This window comes from Tamandua tetradactyla, chromosome 17 (genome assembly GCF_023851605.1).
Source record: "Tamandua tetradactyla isolate mTamTet1 chromosome 17, mTamTet1.pri, whole genome shotgun sequence".
NCBI lineage: Eukaryota > Metazoa > Chordata > Mammalia > Pilosa > Myrmecophagidae > Tamandua > Tamandua tetradactyla.
The window spans coordinates 9,576,752-9,594,538 of record NC_135343.1 but is presented as its reverse complement, the minus strand read 5'-3'; the positions used below and the strand labels follow the sequence as shown (position 1 = coordinate 9,594,538).

The 17,787-nt window shown below is 45.9% G+C and overlaps 1 pseudogene; it reads right to left on the bottom strand.

The window, feature by feature from the left end:
• Positions 1–2,486: 2,486 nt before the first annotated feature.
• Positions 2,487–3,986, bottom strand: LOC143661489 (lysophospholipid acyltransferase LPCAT4 pseudogene; annotated as a pseudogene).
• Positions 3,987–17,787: the final 13,801 nt, after the last annotated feature.

The following is a 17,787-nucleotide window of genomic DNA, read 5'->3' as shown; positions in this document are numbered from 1 at the left end:
TAGCCATGGTCCTACTCATAGAACCTCTTTGCATCTTATTTTAGGAACAATGTGTTAGACAAATTTAATTAATGTTTCCAAGCTAAATGAGAGAAGGCCATAAGGTTATTCCAGGTTCCCTTTTGAATCTTCTGTGTAGGTATAGACACATCATTCCTCACTTTGTGATTCCAATCTTGGAAACAGAAAGGGGAGATGTTTTGGGGCCAATGGATCATTCAAGGACCATCCTATTTTATTAGATACCAGTTCTCCATATAGGAAAAACAAAATTATGAGATGCCATTTGTTCTAGTTTGCTAGCTGCCAGAATGCAATGTACCGGAAATGGAATGGTTTTTAAAAAGGGGAATTTAATAAGTTGCTAGTTTACAGTTCTAAGGCCAAGAAAATGTTCCAATTAAAGCAAGTCTGTAGAAATATCCAATCTAAGGCATCCAGGGAAAGATACCTTGGTTCAAGAATGCCAGTGAAGTTCAGGGTCTCTCTCTCTCTCAAGTGAGAAGGCACATGGCGAACACAGTCAGGGTTTTTCTCTCAGCTAGAAGGGCACATGGCGAACACGGTGTCATCTGCTAGCTTTCTCTCCTGGCTTCCTGTTTCATGAAGCTCCTGGAAGACATTTTCCTTCTTCATCTCCAAAAGTTGCTGGCTGGTGGACTCTGCTTCATGGTGCTACAGTATTCTCTGCTCTCTCCAAATCTCTTTCTTTCTCCAAAATGTTTCCTCTTTTATAGGACTCCAGAAACTAATCAAGACCCACCCAAATGGGTGGAGACACGCCTCCACCTAATCCATCTTAACAACCACTCTTGATTGAGTCACATCTCCAGGGAGATGATCTGATTACAGTTTCAAGCATACAGCACTGAATAAGGATTAGAAGAAACAACTGCCTTTACAAAATGGAATTAGGATTAAAGCATGGCTTTTCTAGGGTACATACATCATTTCAAACCAGCACACCTCTCATGCTCATAGGCAATAAACTGAATACTATGTTCAGATGATCAGGGCCATACGTAGTAGGGTTTATAATAAATATGACCTGATACCTATTTAGTGATATTGTTTTGTGCTTCCTTCTGGCCCCCATTATAATTAGGCATTAAGGAAAGAAGACCTTTCAGTCTGACTTTTCTGTGATAATAGGCAGCTGCTATAGAGTCTTTTTCTTTCTCTAAAATGTAAAACACGGGTCCTCAAACTATGGTTCTTTAACAAGTCATCCAGGACTTGTTAAAATGCAGATTCCAGGCCCGGCCCTAGACCTACTGGATCAGAAACTCTGGGTCTGTAGTTTAACAAGTCCTCAGGTGCCTGTGACACATGCTCAAAACAACTGCTGGTGCAGAATAATCCCTTAATCAGTGGTCTATTCCCTAGTCTAATTTAGAGCACTGGCCTGCCCCTTTTCAGGAGGTCTTCCAGAGAAAACCAATTTCTTTCTAGCCTGGTCTCCTTTTTAATCCACTTGCTTTATTTTGCCTAGAGTGATGAGTCGAATGGGAAAGAGGGAATCAGCCTTAGGAACAGCCAGAGGTACAGAGAGAACCTTGGATGAAACCTGCTTGGCCCAGCTGAGGGCTACAAGCAGAAGGAATGCTGGGATTAAGTCTTGCTGAGTGTAACCTGAGCCAAAGGAGGGGCACAAGCACCCCATATGTCCACAAGGGCTGTTGGGCCCTACCACCCCAGAAGCAGATTCCTTGCCTGTTCTGCCTCTCCTTATTCATCAACGGGACGAGAATAGTCATATAAACATCGTTTATTGTTGTGTGGCCTATTTTTTTTTTAACATTTTTATAATTGTAAAATATATCAAAAATACAAAACAAAGAAAGAAAAAAGCAATAATTGTCAAAGCACACTTCAACAAGCAGCTACAGAACAGATCCCATAGCTTGTCCTGAACTATCATTCCATGACCTCAGATTTTTCCTTTTAGCTGCTCGAAAACACTGGAGTCTAGAAGGAATATTAATATAGTGATTCAGCAACCATACTCATTTGTTAAATCCCATTTTTGTGTTATATCTCCTCCTCCTCCTCCTCCTTTCATCCCTCTCCCATTCTATAGGGATCTTTGGGGAATGCTTGTTCTGACTTTTCATGCTGAGAAGGGGTGTCCACATTGAAGGATAGGGGGATGCAATCAACTGATAGTCCTGGAGAGGCTGGTCCCTCTGGGTTTCAGGATTATCTGACCTAGGAACCCTTTCGGGATTATGTGTCCCAGGAAGGCAAACCTAGAGCCTGAAACATTTACAGAGTCTCAGTTTGAGCCCCAGGTGCTTTGTTTTTTTTTAATAGATAAATATTTATACATAAAATAGTTTCTTACAAAAAATTAAATTCAACTTAAAAAAGCAACAAATCAAACAGGAGCAGCGATGGGCTGAGGCATATGCTTGGCACCCGGTACTGGCTGAGGCTGCAGGGCTGGCTGCAAGCTGGGGAGGAAAGGTAAGAAGGGATGAGGCTGCTCAGTCGCCCTTCTGCTTGGGTACTTGCACGGTCCCATTGGCCAGAGTAGTGGGTAGCTGGGGATGAGGTGTTTAGTATCTGAGAGGTGCCTCGAAGGGTGTAGGGACGCTGCAGGTAGGTGCTGAATTGCTTCCCATAGAGTGGGTCATGGAGGGGGATGATCTGGAGCCGACAGAGGGACAGGCCTTGGCTGGGCTCCAGCTGCACAGCTCAGCATGCAAAGCCATGGCAGCAGGGCGGGAGAACCCAGTGGCAGGTGCAGATGGTGCTGAAGCCGCCCTTGTCCAGCAGGCGGCCAGTCCCTTCAGCTTGCTCCTCGGCAAAGAGCCCAAAGTCCAAGCAGGTTGGCTCCTCTAGGCTCCCACCCCCATCCAGAGCTGCCAGTGTAAGGGCCACATCTTGGAAGTTCACCAAACCCTTGGCTTCCCGCTAGAAGTGGCTAAAGGCACTAGCACACTTCCTGGCTGATCATTCGACTCTGTCCTGGCTCTGCCCCAGTGTCTGCACAGCCAGGGGACAGTCCAGCTTTCCAAAGCACCTTCCCCAGTTCCCAGAGCTGCGGCTCCAACACCATCTTCAGCTGGCCCACCACAGTCGCTGGCAGGTTTCCCAGAAACTCACATGCGGTGGCTGGAATGCCCAGGGCCTGTGCCATGGCCCTGTGTACATTGTTGGCATAGAGGGTGGGGTCCCTGCTCCCCTCAGGGCTGCGGTGGTATCCAGGGAGGAACTCTACATCCACCATGCTGCAGGGCTGCGTGGCTGAGCCAGAGGACTCAGAGTCCTCCAGGGCTCTCTGTGCCCAGCCATGTGGGGAGCGGATGAGGTCAGGCTGCACAGGCACCCCTGTGATGAAGGCTCCCAGTCTGAACTTAAGTAAAGCCTTCTTGTTGGAACAGGTGCCCTCAGGAAACAACAAGCCCCAGGGCCACTTGCAGCCTGAGGTTGTCCTTCTTTGAGCCTCCTCAACTGCTTTATGCTGAGAAGCCATGGTGTGCAGGGACAGCAGCATGGCTTGGTTGAAACGAAGAAGGGCTCCGATGACAGGCACAGAAGGGTTTCCAGCTGGGGACACGACCTTGGGCAGGTCCCAGGACAGCAGTATGATGGGGTCAAAGAAAGTGGAGGGGGGGCAGCAATGAGGACAGGGGCCTGAAGGCGGGAGGCCTGCTGACCCCAAACACGAATCCTGGGGAAACCCAGCAGGAGAAAGAGCCGGCAGCTGGGGCCAGCGCCCGATGGTGGCACAGCTTCCTCCATCCTGTAGTTGGCTCCTGGAGCTGCTCTTCAGTGAGACCTGCTACTTGCAGCCAGGCAAAGGGCCACAGAAGAAAGGGGACAACAAAGGCCAGAAGCACTCAGATGGGGGCCAGCAGGGTCCCCAGGGGGCAGAACTCTGGAGGCGGGAGAGATGTAACTCATGCATGGAGGGGTTGGGAGGCGCCAGGATCCCGGAGTGGGGTTGAGGGGTCCCAGCCCCCCTGACTTCCCTCGTTCATAGTGGATCGGCCGGTCCCGTGCTGTCAGGCCCTCGTCCCCCCAAACCCCACACTAGGTGGGGCTTCCAGCACCCCAGCTCCTCTATGCCTGCCAAGGCACCCCTAGGTGTTCTCAAGAGACATCGGGAGTGATGGTGTGGCCTGGTTTTAAAATAAACCAGGAACAGGACTTATCATAGGAAACCTCTCCTAGGATATAGGCTTTGTCCTAAGAGGTGATAAATTAGATGGAGAGAAAAAAGTGGAATGATTCCTGCCAAAAGGAGATGGTGTTTACAATGAGAATGTTTCCCACGGGATGGATGTTCCTTGTCCCTGTGGTGGAAGCAGCTGATGAAGCCTGGGAAATACCAGTTACCTCGCGGCATTGACTACTCACAATCCTTTTAGGAAGATAATGTTATCCTAGTTACACATGGGGAAACGGAGGCTCCACTAGGCTGAGTCAGATGGCCATTGGAAGACACAGAATTGGTGTTTGAACCGAGACCTCAGCAGCCTCATGAGCTGTTCTAGTTTGCCAGCTGCTGGAATGCAATATACCAGAAACAGAATGGCTTTTAAAAAGGGGAATTTAATAAGTTGCTAGTTTACAGTTCTAGGGCCGAGAAAATGTCCCAGTTAAAACAAGTCTATAGAAATGTTCAATCTAAGGTATCCATGGAAAGATACCTTGGTTCAAGAAGGCCGATGAAGTTCAGGGTTTCTCTCTTGGCTGGAAAGGCACATGGTGAACACGGCATCATTTGCTAGCTTCCTCTCCAGCTCCCTGGAAGGTGTTTTCCTTCTTCATCTCCAAAGCGCTGACTAATGGACTCTCTGCTTCATGGTTCTGCAGCATTCTCTGCTCTCTCAGAATCTCGTGGCTTTCTCTCTTGATGTTCTCTTTTATAGGATTCCAGTAAACTAATCAAGAGGTACCCTAATGGGTGGAGTCACGTCTCCATCTAATCAGGTTTAATACCCACTCTTGATTGAGTCACATCTCCATGGAGATAATCTGATTAAAGTTCCCAACATACAGTACTGAATAGGGGATTAGAAGAAATTGTTGCTCTCACAAGATTGTTTAGGATCAAAAAATTGCTTTTTAGGGTACATAAATCCTTTCAAACCAGCACAGGAGCCCATAGGTTTTAGCCACTATGCTGATTTCCCTCTCATGGATTCAACAGGCCAGAACCATCCTTTTTTTAGTTTCCCATGAAATCGCAGCTTCTCTACTTTCCCTATTTCTTCCTCTTTATCCTCTTGTTCCTCTCTCCACTTAGGCTCCCTGTTTTTCCTTGGTTTGTTAACAGTCTTTCCTCCATTCTGTTTTTGGGGTCTCCATGAGTGGTCTTTGCCCAATCCATCAGTAATTAATCCTCAAAAAATGATGAGAGACAGATACATGCATTTTTATTTATTTTGGAAAAATGACATATATACAAAAAAAGCAATAAATTTCAAAGCACATATATACAAAAAAGCAATACATTTCACTGCGACAATTAGTTATAGGACAGATTTCAGACTTTGGGATGGGTTACAGTTCCACAATTTTAGGTTTTTCTTTCTAGCTGCTCCAAGACCCTGGAGACTGAAAGAAATATCAACATAATGATTCAGCAGTTATACTCATTTGTTAAATCCTATCTCCTCTGCTATAATTCTACCTTCTCCTTTGATCTTTCTCCCCCTCTTTAGGGGTATTTGGGCTATGCCCATTCTAACTTTTTCATGTTGGAAGGGGCTGTTGATAATTTGGGATGGGGAATGGAACTAGTTGATTATTTGGAGAGGCTGGTCCCTATGCATTTCAGGACTTATCTAGGAACCCATCTGGAGGTTGCAGGTTTCTGGAAAGTAATCTTAGTGCATGGAACCTTTGTAGAATCTCAGATAAAGCCCCAGGTGTTCTTTAGGGTTGGCAGGAATGGTTTTGGTTGGGGTTTGGCAAACCATGATAAATAGCAATATCTAGCTGAAGCTTGCATAACAGTAGCCTCTTGACTGTATTTGAACACTCTCAGCCACTGATACCTTATTTTGCTATACTTCTTTTCCCCTTTTGGCCAGGAAGGCATTGTCAATCCCAGGCATTTTGAAAATCTTTGTATTTTCTCTGAGGCTTGAAAAATAATAGATGCTAAAAATAACATATTCACTGAATGGAGGACCAACAAATGGCTCCCTCTTAGATGTTGGTGACCGGCCGAGGATAAGTAAACCGGAAGTTTATGCAGGCCCCAGAACAATAATTCACAACTGCATTTGGATGGGTCGGCCAAGCTTTCCAAGGGGTTGCATCAGAATCTGAGCCCGGCTTTTTCAGCTATTTTCTCCTGTGCTGATTCCAAAATCCCCTGGGGTAGGGGCCAGGAAATCAGTATTAAAGAGTTCCTTTGAAATATTTAAGATTAGGCCAGTTTGAGAAGTGCTGGACTTGAAGGAGTAAACCATTGGTTTTCTCCTTTCGTGTTCCTCCAGATCACCTGCTCTGAAGTTTTGGGAGAGAGTCTGTGAATATAAATATCGATAAACTCCCTCTGGAGATCCTGTGGCAGGTGGCTCCAGGACTCAAATTTGAGAACGCTGTTCTAGAACTGAGGTTCTTTAACGTGAGCGAGCCTCAGAATCCCCCTGAGGCCTTGTTAGGCACAGATCGCTAGGCCCCACCCCAAGAGCTTCCGATCCAGTAAGTCTGGGATGAGGCTGGGAATTTGCATTTGTAATAAATCCCCAGCTGATACTGATGCGGCTCGTCGGTCGTCGGGGAACCACACTTCGAGAACCACTGCTCTAGACTCGTCTGTTACATTAAAGCATAGATGGCCCTCAGACCAGACCAGGGACTTCTCTTCACTTCCATCCAAGAGGTATAACAGTAGCAACATCTGAGATGCCAGGCTGTTTTGGAAATCACTAGCCTCCTTACTTAGTACAGAGCCCTGCTGGTACATAGGTGCAGTGAGGTGTTTTCCCAGTTACTCTTAAAACCAGGTGTTGGGAAACAGGCCTGTGATTCCATTTATAACTCAGATACTTGTGAATGAGTGAATGCCACAGGGAAGCCATTTACTTTTCTCTGGCTTAATTTCCCCTCGTTTGCCAAGTGTGACATGTTGAGGAGATGAAATGAGGATGCATTTGAACACATTCAGAGGAAGTTTAAGGCACAAGGTACGACTCCTGGCCATTATCTTCAGCGTCTGTCTGAGGAGATGAGGAGTGTGGCTTCTGGTTCTCGGAGTTTTACTAACGTGCTGGGTGATGTGAAATAAGCGATGAGGCCTCTGCTGCTTCATCTGTGAAGCAGGGATTGAGCTGGATGTTTCTTTTTAATTAATTAATTCATTCATTAATTTTGAGCTGGATGTTTCTTGCAGCTTGAAAATCAATCCTGTCCCCTACCCCAACCCCTGCACTCGGGATTTGCTTCATTCTTTTTTTTTTAAATTTTTAATTATAAAAAATCACGTATCTATAAAAAAGCAATAAATTTCCAAGTACTTTGTAACAATTAGCTATAGAACAGATTTCAGAGTTTGGTATGGGTTACAGTTCCACAATTTCAGGTTTTTCCTTCCGGCTGCTCCAAGACACTGGAGACTAAAGGAAATATCAATATGATTCAGCAGTCATGCCTGTTTGTTAGATCCTATCTTCTCTATTATAACTCCACCTTCTCCCTTGATCTTTCTCCCAGTCTTTAAGGGGATTTGGGCTAAGCTTCATTCTTAAGCCAGTTTATACAGAGGTTATTTTTCAACTCTTTTTCAGAGTGTAGTCTAGGTTTTGTTTGAGCACCCAGTATTCCATGTGAAATATTTAGGATGCTTGGAGGAGGTGGGAAGAAAAGTATAAGGGTCATTTAAAACAAAACAAGGCCAAACAAAAGCAAAAAGCCAGCAAAACATGGGCTGGCAGCCCCCTGCAGAGCTGCACGACTTATGAGTGTGCTCTCGCTCTCAAGCCTTTCACAGAAGAGACAAACATTCCATGTCTCGTGAAATCAGATCTGTAACTTGAGAAAAGATGAAATTGCTTAACCAGCTCAACTCATGTCAGTTTTTATCTGAGAAGAGAAAAAAAATCCCCTTGAACAAAAGAGGTACAGAAGTCCTTATCTGTCTAGCTCCTGTACTCTCTTGTATAAAGAAATGTTGCAACACAATTCTACCACTGTTTTCAGTGAACTTTCCAGACATCTACTCTCTTTTCCAACCCTTGCCATCACTCTAACCTGTGCTCTGACTCCTCCTCTGCAGCTACTTACTGGGCAATGCCAGCTGCTGTCTGCTTTTGTGAAGGAAAGAATGGACTTAGAGCAGATCCTGAACAGGGAGGAGCCTCAAGGATGCAGATGGACACAGAGCAAAGGGAACCAGGCATCCCAGCAGAAGATGGCATGTGCACCTAGGACCAATCTGTCCCTCTACAGAGTACAAGGCGCCAAGGCTCACAGCCATCTGCTGAGGAAGGCAGGGCAGGTGGCAGGGTCCCCGTTTCCTCAGGAAGGAATCTGAGAGGTCAAATGATTTCCCTTAATCCTTTGGGAAGGACTGTTATCCATCTGGCTCTTCGATGCAGCCTAGAAGATCAAAAGAATTAGAGTCTCTTTGCGACTCAACCCAGAGAAGTTTCTTGATAATGAGCATCTTCTCAGTGATGGAGAGAAGCCTTGACTTGCACAAGGCGGTAAGGGTGGGGGGCAAGAAAAACAAAGGTGGCTTACTTGGAGTCAGGGATGGAGAATGTGGACTGGGAGGGGTTGGCTCTAGGGGTAGCCTGGGGAGTGTAGAACTCTGAATCCTGGCCAGTCCTTAGTAGGAGTTTATTAGATTGAATTCTGAAGTAAGTTTGGTGACTAAGCTAAACAGAATTAGACCTCAAATGGAATCTTTGCAAGCTTTAGCTGCCTTCCATGTTTACTTGTAGTTTGCAAGCTGCATTTAAGATTGTCTACTGGGCCACGGTGGCTCAGCAGGCAAGGACGCTTGCCTGCCATGCCAGAGGACCCGGGTTCGATTCCCGGTGCCTGCCCATGTTAAAAAAAAAAAATTGTCTACTGATGGCTTTAACATTCATTCTCATTTGTATGTTTACGTTCTTTCATCTATAAGAGGAGAGCTCAGTCCCAGAGGCCACTTCCTGGGAGGGAAAACAAGCTGTTGGGCAGCAAAAGCTGAGGGAGAGGACAGGGGGTTGTTATTGCAACAGCCTTAATCTGGGGAGCAACACTGAGTTGTTGAGGAATTATAAGACCATCAATAAGATGCCACTAGAGTACAAATGCACAAGAAACAGCTCTGGAAACTAAGTTTTACAGCAATGTTCTGGATTGACAGATAGTACGAATATTTAACCAGCATTGCTAGAGTTATGAGACTCTTTGACATAAAATTATGTTGTAATGGTCTGTTTACTTGTCCACAGCCACATTTAGATTACAAGGTCCCTTTGGGTGGGGCCCATCCTTGTCTCTGCACTTTCTCTCACTGTTTATTAGATTTAGGCATTTAGTAGTTATTTTTAAATTAAATTATTGAATGCAATTGACGATGGAAATGGGTTAACTTAAATATGCCATCTTCTAGATAAATTGGCTTCATCTTAAATCCATTTTGTAACAAAGGGAAGGATAAATAAGTATGTTGATGAATCCATGATTGAATAAAAAGGAGATCAAAATGGTAAATGAGACAGACAAATAAGAAGACAGATAAGACATCAGTAGCCTGTTGGCCTGCCCATGGGGAATTGAGGCTCTGAGCATCCCCTGCTTGAAACAGTGTTTTGGGCTCTTCAGAGGTCTGTAGTAGTCTAGCCCAATTCTGATGGAGACCAAAGGGATGAAGGCAAAGTCGTTGACTTGATTCAGATATGAGCCCCTTAGCGTTGCTCTGCTCTCCAGCCCAGGGCGCAGCATGGAAACCAAATCCACCTCATCCTAACAGAATGATGGCGTGAGCTGTCCTTGCCTCCTCAGAGATCCTTTTTGTGGAGTGATTTCTCTTCCTTCCCACAAGGGCTGGAGCTGTGCCTCATGTCCCAGGAGCATGTTCCCATGAGGATCTCTTCTTGCAGGACCAACCACGTTCTGTGTGTCAGCTCCCCCCTCAATTTCCCCCTCAAGGCCCCCTTCCCATGGTATTCTGTTCTGTGAGCGTGAGCAGGACAGGGTAAACTACTTAAAGGGACCAGTCTCCAAGAGGTGGAGACTCTCGTGGTGGGAGAGCAGAGCTGAAAGCCAGAGGAGAAGGCTTTGGGAAAACAGGTCACCAATTCCTTCTAGCAGTTAGTTTATATGCTAGATATCATCCCAGGCAGTGCAGATTAAACACACGCACACACACACACACACACACACACACACACACTTTTCCTCTCCAGAACCTTGCTAAACAAATGGAGGAGGCAATCAAATACACAGTTATTTTGATAAAGGCAATGTATAATAAGAGCAATCACTTTTGTTTAAATAATGATTTCCTGATTCTTATATCTTGGTAAATTATAAATTGCCTTTCTTGACCCTCTTTTATTCCCATTAACCTTTCTTTCCTTGTTTCCTTTATCTGATTGCCTCCCAATTCATGAACAATGACACATAATGGCAGATCCTGTGGAAAGCAAGAACAAGAAAACAATAACTTTTCAATCAATCTTGTTAGCTGGAAAACACCTGAGATTGGAAGGGCCAGGTGGGTTGTTGCTCCTGGCAATTGAAATAATTAATTTATACTCTGAAAAAGCTCACTTACAAATAGGTTCACGGGAGGCCTGGGGTGAGGTTGTCAGGACAGAAGGGTGTCACCAGGTGGCGTCCAAGTCAACCCAGGCTCCCAGAAAGGACTCGAGGCTCCCGGCTCGGGCTCCGCTTCTTAAGTCTGTTCTGTGCACTGCATGTGGCATTGGGAAGTCACGCTGGGCCTCAGTTTCTTCATTTGCAGCATGGCAATATTATCTACTCGATCCATTTCACAGGGCTGTTCTAAGGATGAAATGAGTTCATCCGTGGTGTAAACTCCACCCGGAGCCCACAGCAACATGCTTAGCGGCTGCCTCTCATTTCAGGGAAGCTCGATAGACTCTGTTGGCTTCGAAGGCCTCTCTGGCCCTCATGTTTCTTGGTTCATTGTAAAAGGGGTGAGATTGGCAGATATCCAACACCCCGTTAAGTTAGGGAAGTGATTCAGTGATTTCCCCACCATCTTTTCACGGACTCAAATGGCTTTATCAGGCATCCACTCGGGTGCTAGTACATGATTTTATTTCAATTCAGTCATTTTAACCACCCCACAAAGAAGGTGTTTCCTTCTCCCTGCGGCTTGGAAGAGCTCACGATTCAGGTCTGAGGTCATACAGGGATTTAAACTCACATCACTCTTCTGCACTCTCCCTCACCGACTCTCCACCTTGATGGATTTGGAAATGATCTTCTCATCAAGCCATTAGGGCCCTGTACATCCAAATGGGCCTTTGAGAAAGGAGAGAACAGATGATGGGATCTTTTTAAAAGGCACTTTCCATCAGGACCATTTGGTGGGGCCAGCTGTGGTTCTGTGAAATCCCATGCCCAGGTTCTCCAGCATCCCTCGGGGTGATGCCACGTTGTAGAGCCCACAGACCACATCTTCCTGGCCTTACGTAGGTCTCCTGAGGTTGCCCAATTGCTTTCCAGGAATCAGGCCAGATGGACACATCAGGTAGAAGCCTAGATGGGGAACAGTCTGTGAGCAGAGCAGGGTGGCGGGTGAGGGGCAGTCTTTACTCTAACTCCCTTTCTGGGTGTGCTGCCGTCATCTCCTTCTGGCCTGCTTTCACTTGTCCCCAAGGCCTTTGCAAGTAGGGAGAACTGAAGGGCAGATTGGAGCTGGCCAATCAGGAAACAGTGTTCTCTAATCAGGTCAGCCCAGCAGCCCCCATCTAACCCAGCTGGTTCTTTGTCTTTTGCCTGGAGAGCATTATGTTTTGTAACAGTGAAACTGACCTCAAGCTAGGCCACTCTGTCCGAATCCTTGTTTGATCTAAACAAGCATGATAGCTACCTCCAGGGAGGAGTGCGGTTTTGCTGCAGGGTCTCCAGGAGGGGGCGTAGCTGTTTCATGTCAGTGTGATTGTATGACTAGCTGAGGTGGTTTATTTAGCCAGGGAATCAGCAAATGACATCTCTCCCTGCTCGGATTGCTTGGGTAACTAAGGGTCAGCACCTGTTGCTGGATTTTCCTCATACACAAAAGTATCCTAATTTGCTACAGATGTGGAAGAAAGCGCCTCATAAAGTCCGTAAGAGAAGGCATTGTGGTTGCTCCATAGAAGATCATTATGCAAAAATCAATTTGCATTTTTCTGCACCAACCCAGTTTAAAAACAAAATTTTAATGACTATATTTATAAGAGAAAGGAAAAATATAGGGTATCAGAAATTAATCTGATGAAATATGTGCATGACCTTTAGAGAGAAAATCATAACACTTCATTTATTTAACTATTCTTCGAGAGATGGATATATTCATAATAGAAAGATCCACTGTTATAAGATTTCAGTTCTTCCTGAACTAATCTATAAATTTTGTGTGACTCCACCCAAATTCAGACAAGGGTTTGTGAGGAACAAGAGAAGATGATTCTATCATTGTGAAAAGCAAAGAGCCAGAAAATAGTTAAGAAATTTTGAAGAAAGTAAGACTTGCACTGTAAGATTCAAAGACTTATTAAATTAAGACAGCATGGTATTAATCCAGAAAGAGACAAACAGACCCACAGAATAGGACAGAGAGCCTGGAAACAGTGTCGCGTGTGTGTTAAGACTTGATACATACCGTAGTGGGACAGATCAGTAGAGAAAGGAACTATTTAAGTAATGGCATTGGGAATTTGATAACCCATGTTGAAAAAAACCCCACAGAACTTTAAGTTCTAGGTGAGAGATGTGCAAAGCAGAACTTCAAGACTTTGAGAAGAAAATATAGAAAACTGCTTTTAAGATCATTGTATAGACAATTATCTTCAGTAAAACACCAAAAGTACAAACCATAGGGAAAAATTAGTGGTAAATTTGCCTGCATTAAAATGTAAAGTTTCTTGGGTGGGCAATGGTGGCTCAGTGGCAGAGTTCTCGCCTGCCATGCCGGAGACTCGGGTTCGATTCCCGGTGCCTGCCCATGTGAAAAAAAAAAAGTAAAGCTTCTTTTCATCAAAATACAGTACATATGGTGTACTGGAGTGGCTGGAGGGAAATACCTGAAACTGTGGAGCTGTGTTCCAGCAGCCTTGATTCTTGAAGACGATTGTATAAAGATGTAACTTTTACAGTGTGACTGTGTGATTGTGAAAACCTTGTGTCTGATGCTCCTTCTATCCAGGGTATGGTCAGATGAGTAAAAAATGTGGATAAAAAAATAATAAATAAATAAATAGGAGGTACAAAGGTAGTTGAGTGGTAGAGTTCTTACCTGCCCTGTGGGAGACCTGGGTTCGATTCCAGGTCCAAGCACCTTCCAAAAACAAACAAACAAACGGTGCTGCAATAACAGGATACTCTCGTGGAAAAAGAATAAAATGTGACCCTGCCTGCAGCCTGCAAAGATAAATAATAGGGGGGATAAGGAGTAAAATAAATTGGGTAAATGGAAATATTAGTGGTCAGTGAGAGGGAGGGGTAAGGGGTAGTAGGGATGTATGAGTTTTTTTCTTTTTTCTTTTTATTTCTTTTTCTGGAGTGATGCAAATGTTCTAAAAAATGATCATGGTGATGAATACACAACTATGCGATGATACTGTGAGCCACTGGTTGTACACCGTGTATGGACTATGTGTGTGTGAAGATCTGTCAATAAAAATATAGAAAAAAAATACAGTATAAAGACAGAATGAAAGAAGAGACAAACGCACACTGGGAGAAGGCATGTGCAGCGCGGCAGCCATGCAGGTGTGCTGCTGGTCTCAGGAGAGAAGCACCTGGGAGGAGTGCTGGAGCTGAGGCCAGACTCTCGCTGATCCTAACCAATGACTGAGCACATGGTGGGGGGGGCTCAGGGTCAGGTCATTGCTGCCCACGGTGGGCCACCATCAAAGGACAGATTTCTTTCTGGGGCTCTGCGTGGGCCTGGCCAAGACTTTCTCAGAGCTGCCCTTGAGACTGAAGCTCTCCCCACCCAGCCCTCCCTCCTCCTCTCTCTCCTTTTACAGAGGTCTAAAGATCTCGCTAACACCCCTGTTCCCTTCTGCTTGGTCCTTCACGGGCAATCGCCCCTGCACACCTCTTGCACACCTAATCCTACCTTAGTGTCCGCTTCTTGAAAGAACCGAACAGACATAGTTTATAAATAACAAAGTCTTGGTATCCAGTAGTAAAAATGAACAAAGTACAGATTGATAAGAAAAAGGCAAATGATTCAATAGAAAATAAGGCAAAGGACACAAACAAGCAATTCCTGGAAAAGGACATCTAAAAGGCTAATAAATCTGGGAAAAGAGGTTTGCTCTCACATGTGGTCAGGGAGATATTAATTAAAGCAAAATGGGATTCCATTTTATTCCCACTGGATTGGTGAAAACCAAAAACATTTGCCAAAGTATTGGGGAGGATATGGAACATGTGCTACTTACTGAGTGTAAATTGCAAGGACCATTTTGGAGAGTGATTTAGTAATTACTCATCTAGTAAAGCTGAGGGGTTACTAACCTACTACCCATCAATTCCACTTAAACTCTCCTACATGTGCAGAAGGAAACATGCAGGAAAATATACTGCAGAATTGTTTGAAATAGGCAAAAGAAGAGCTCCACAAAACAGAGTAAATATCCAAGAGAAAAAATGGACGAATAAACTGTGGAATAGCCATACACTAGAATACCATATTGCTGTGAAAATAGATAAACCAAGGCAAAAATTCCCACATGGTAAGGAAGTGGAGAACTGAATTTGGCTATTAGAAGCTCTAATAATATCTATTTTTAAAAAGTGAGAAAAGGGGGAGAAAAAGAGACTTTTGTTTCTCTTCTACAGTATAGGAACTATTGGCAACTACTTCTGACATGATTCTTATTGGTCACACTAACTCCTGAAGGAGAGAAAGGCTGATTTTGTAAATCCTTTATCTATTAGAAACAGACGGTAAAGAATTGTTAAGGATTTTTCGTCATCAGCCCTGGCAGCTGTTGAAATTGCTAGATGCTTGGTGGGACTCTCTTAAACGTCCGCCTTGGGCCTGGCATTCAGAAGTACAAATGAGAGAAGGGAGCTCTGATATGGGGTGGGAGGGGCTAGGGGTGGAGCTGCGGGACCCCAGGTGTGTGCCCCTGCTGGGAGCTGCCTTCATCTAGCACGAGGCTGACAGTCCGGCCGCTGCCCCACGGGTGCCGTTCTGGAATGCTTACTAGGTCGCAGGAACCTGGTGCAGGCTGGTGATGAAATTACAGACGGCAGGGTCTGGCCTCGCCTGTGTGACCTGAGAGGGGGAACCCCCCTTCTGGATCCTGGCTTTGGAAACCATCCAGGCCTTTCTGCCAGGGCCTTGTCCCTAGCTGCCTTCCTGATCTGGGACTGACGGCTTCCCGCCCCCCTCCCTTCCCACAGGAAAGCTGCCATTGACTGTCACCACAACCAAGCCAAAGATGTATTAAGCAGCAACAGAGAGAAGACCTGGGGTGGGGTTGAACAAAGGGGAGCCATATCAGGGCTGGCACCCAAAGGGCTCCCAACATGGTTTCCAATAAAGAGGAGCCCTTTATCTTGTTCAGCAAATATTTATTAAACTTTACAATGTAGTCAGGGGACAACAGGGAATAAGATTTGGACCTTGTCCTCAAGCCACTTAAAGCTCAGAGAAGACAGATGTGTGAACGAGCAATTACAAAAGGATGAGATAAGGGCTAAGATAGAAAAGAAAAGGGTGCAATAGTGTCCACTGGAGACAGAGCCACCCTAACCCTGGGAAGACTGACAGGACCTTCTGGGGAGGTGACATCTCAGCGGAGACCCGAAGGCCAGGGCTTAGGCAGATGGTCTGTGCAGAGGGGAGGGTGGGATGGGTATGACTGTCACGAGGTGCACGGAGAAACTTCCAGGCTGGAAACAAGGGCCTGGGGGCAAAAAGCAAGGGCAAAAGGAAATAGCAGGACCAAGCATGCCTTGGTGGGGGGCATGCTGGGGTCAGGAATCTAGGCGAGACACTGGGAAGGAAAGGCATTCTTTTGGAAGCCTACCTTCCCTCTCCTTTCCTTCCCCTCTCTTTCTCCTTCTTCTCTCCCTCTTTTTTTTTTTCCGTCCCCCTTTTCTACACACGTGGGAATTTAGTGGTGATTCCAGATGGGAGATGATGGTGGCAGTTGTCGCCAGGGAAAGTGTGTGTGGCAGGCTGGACGGCCCCTCTCCCAAAGATGTCGCAGGACCAGTGAGTATGTTCCCTTACGTGGCAAAAGGGACCACGCAGATGCTTAGTATCTGAGATCAGGAGATTATCCTGGATTATCTGGAGGGGGGCACAGTGTAATAACAAGGGTCCTTAAAAGATGGGAGAGGATGGCAGAAGACAGAGACTTGCAAATGGAGGAAGGGGCCATGGGCCATGGCAGCAGGCGGCCTCTGCATGCTGGACACGGCGAGGGCAAGGATTCTCCCCGAGAGCCTCCAGACCACACGGCCCTGCTCATATCTTGATTTCAACCACCCAGAGGAACTCATTTCAGACTTCTGACCTCCAGAACTCTAAGATAAAGAAGTCTGTGTTAAGTTACTAAGTTTGTGGAAATGTGTTACAGCAGCAATAGGAAACTAATACAAGGTAAAAAGGTTTAAGAGTGATTTAGGAAATGATCTGACTGGAGGACAGGGGTGTGAGAGAGGCCTCACTGGACTTGCGATTTAGGCGACAAGGTGACCTGTGGCACCACCCACCGAGCGAGGGGAGGTGGGGGGCGACCACACAGTCGGTTTTGGACACATCAGGGTTGAGGCGTCCACGAGACTTGAAGGTAGGGATGTTGAGTAAGCAGCTGAGTGTCAGGAGGAAGTCTGACCTGGAGACTGAGGCTTTACCTGGGAATTGAGGTCCCAGACCAGGTTGAGGTAGCCCGTGGAGAGGGACACTGAGAAGGAAAGAGAGCCGAGGACAGAGTCTGACATTTGAGGGAAAATCTCCTTACAGGTAAGAGACACAAAACAAAACATAGCCCAGTGAATTCTTTGCTCTTGTATCCTCTTTGGATCTTATGAAACTTTCTCTTGGGCACAAATGAGCAGGATTTGATTCTCTGCTTCTGGATTCACCCTCTCATTCCCAGACAAAAGAGACCATGTACAGGGGCTTTAAAATGCTCCTGCCTCTAGGCCGGACCCTTGCAGCACCACTCTTCCTGGCTGTGAATCTTAGGCTCTGCATACAGCTGTCTTTGCATAACAGCAATCATACCCTGGCTAGCTAAGCTAGGCCAGCTTTCCCAACACCATCCCCACTGGCCCCAAAGATAAGCCTCAGATGCCAGCTGACCGTCTGGGCCATCTCCCTGACCCCTTCTCTGCCTGTTTGTTCCCTACCTGTTCTTACTCTCTTTTAAGCGCAGCTGCTGTCCCTCCCGGGAGATGGCAGTCTTCCTGGCTCTGCTCTAGGCATTTGAACCTTAGCTTAATTTTACTTTTTCAGGGTGGGGAACCCAGGCCCCTTTCCCCAGCTTTCACACCCGTTACTCTCTCTGCTGTGATGCCCTTCTGAAAGAACCCCTAGATTTGCCTGCCTCAACTTTCAAAGCAATTCTGCAGGACTTTTTGTCCTCTTGAGATAGTTTTGTTTGAGGAGTTACATGGGTTGCG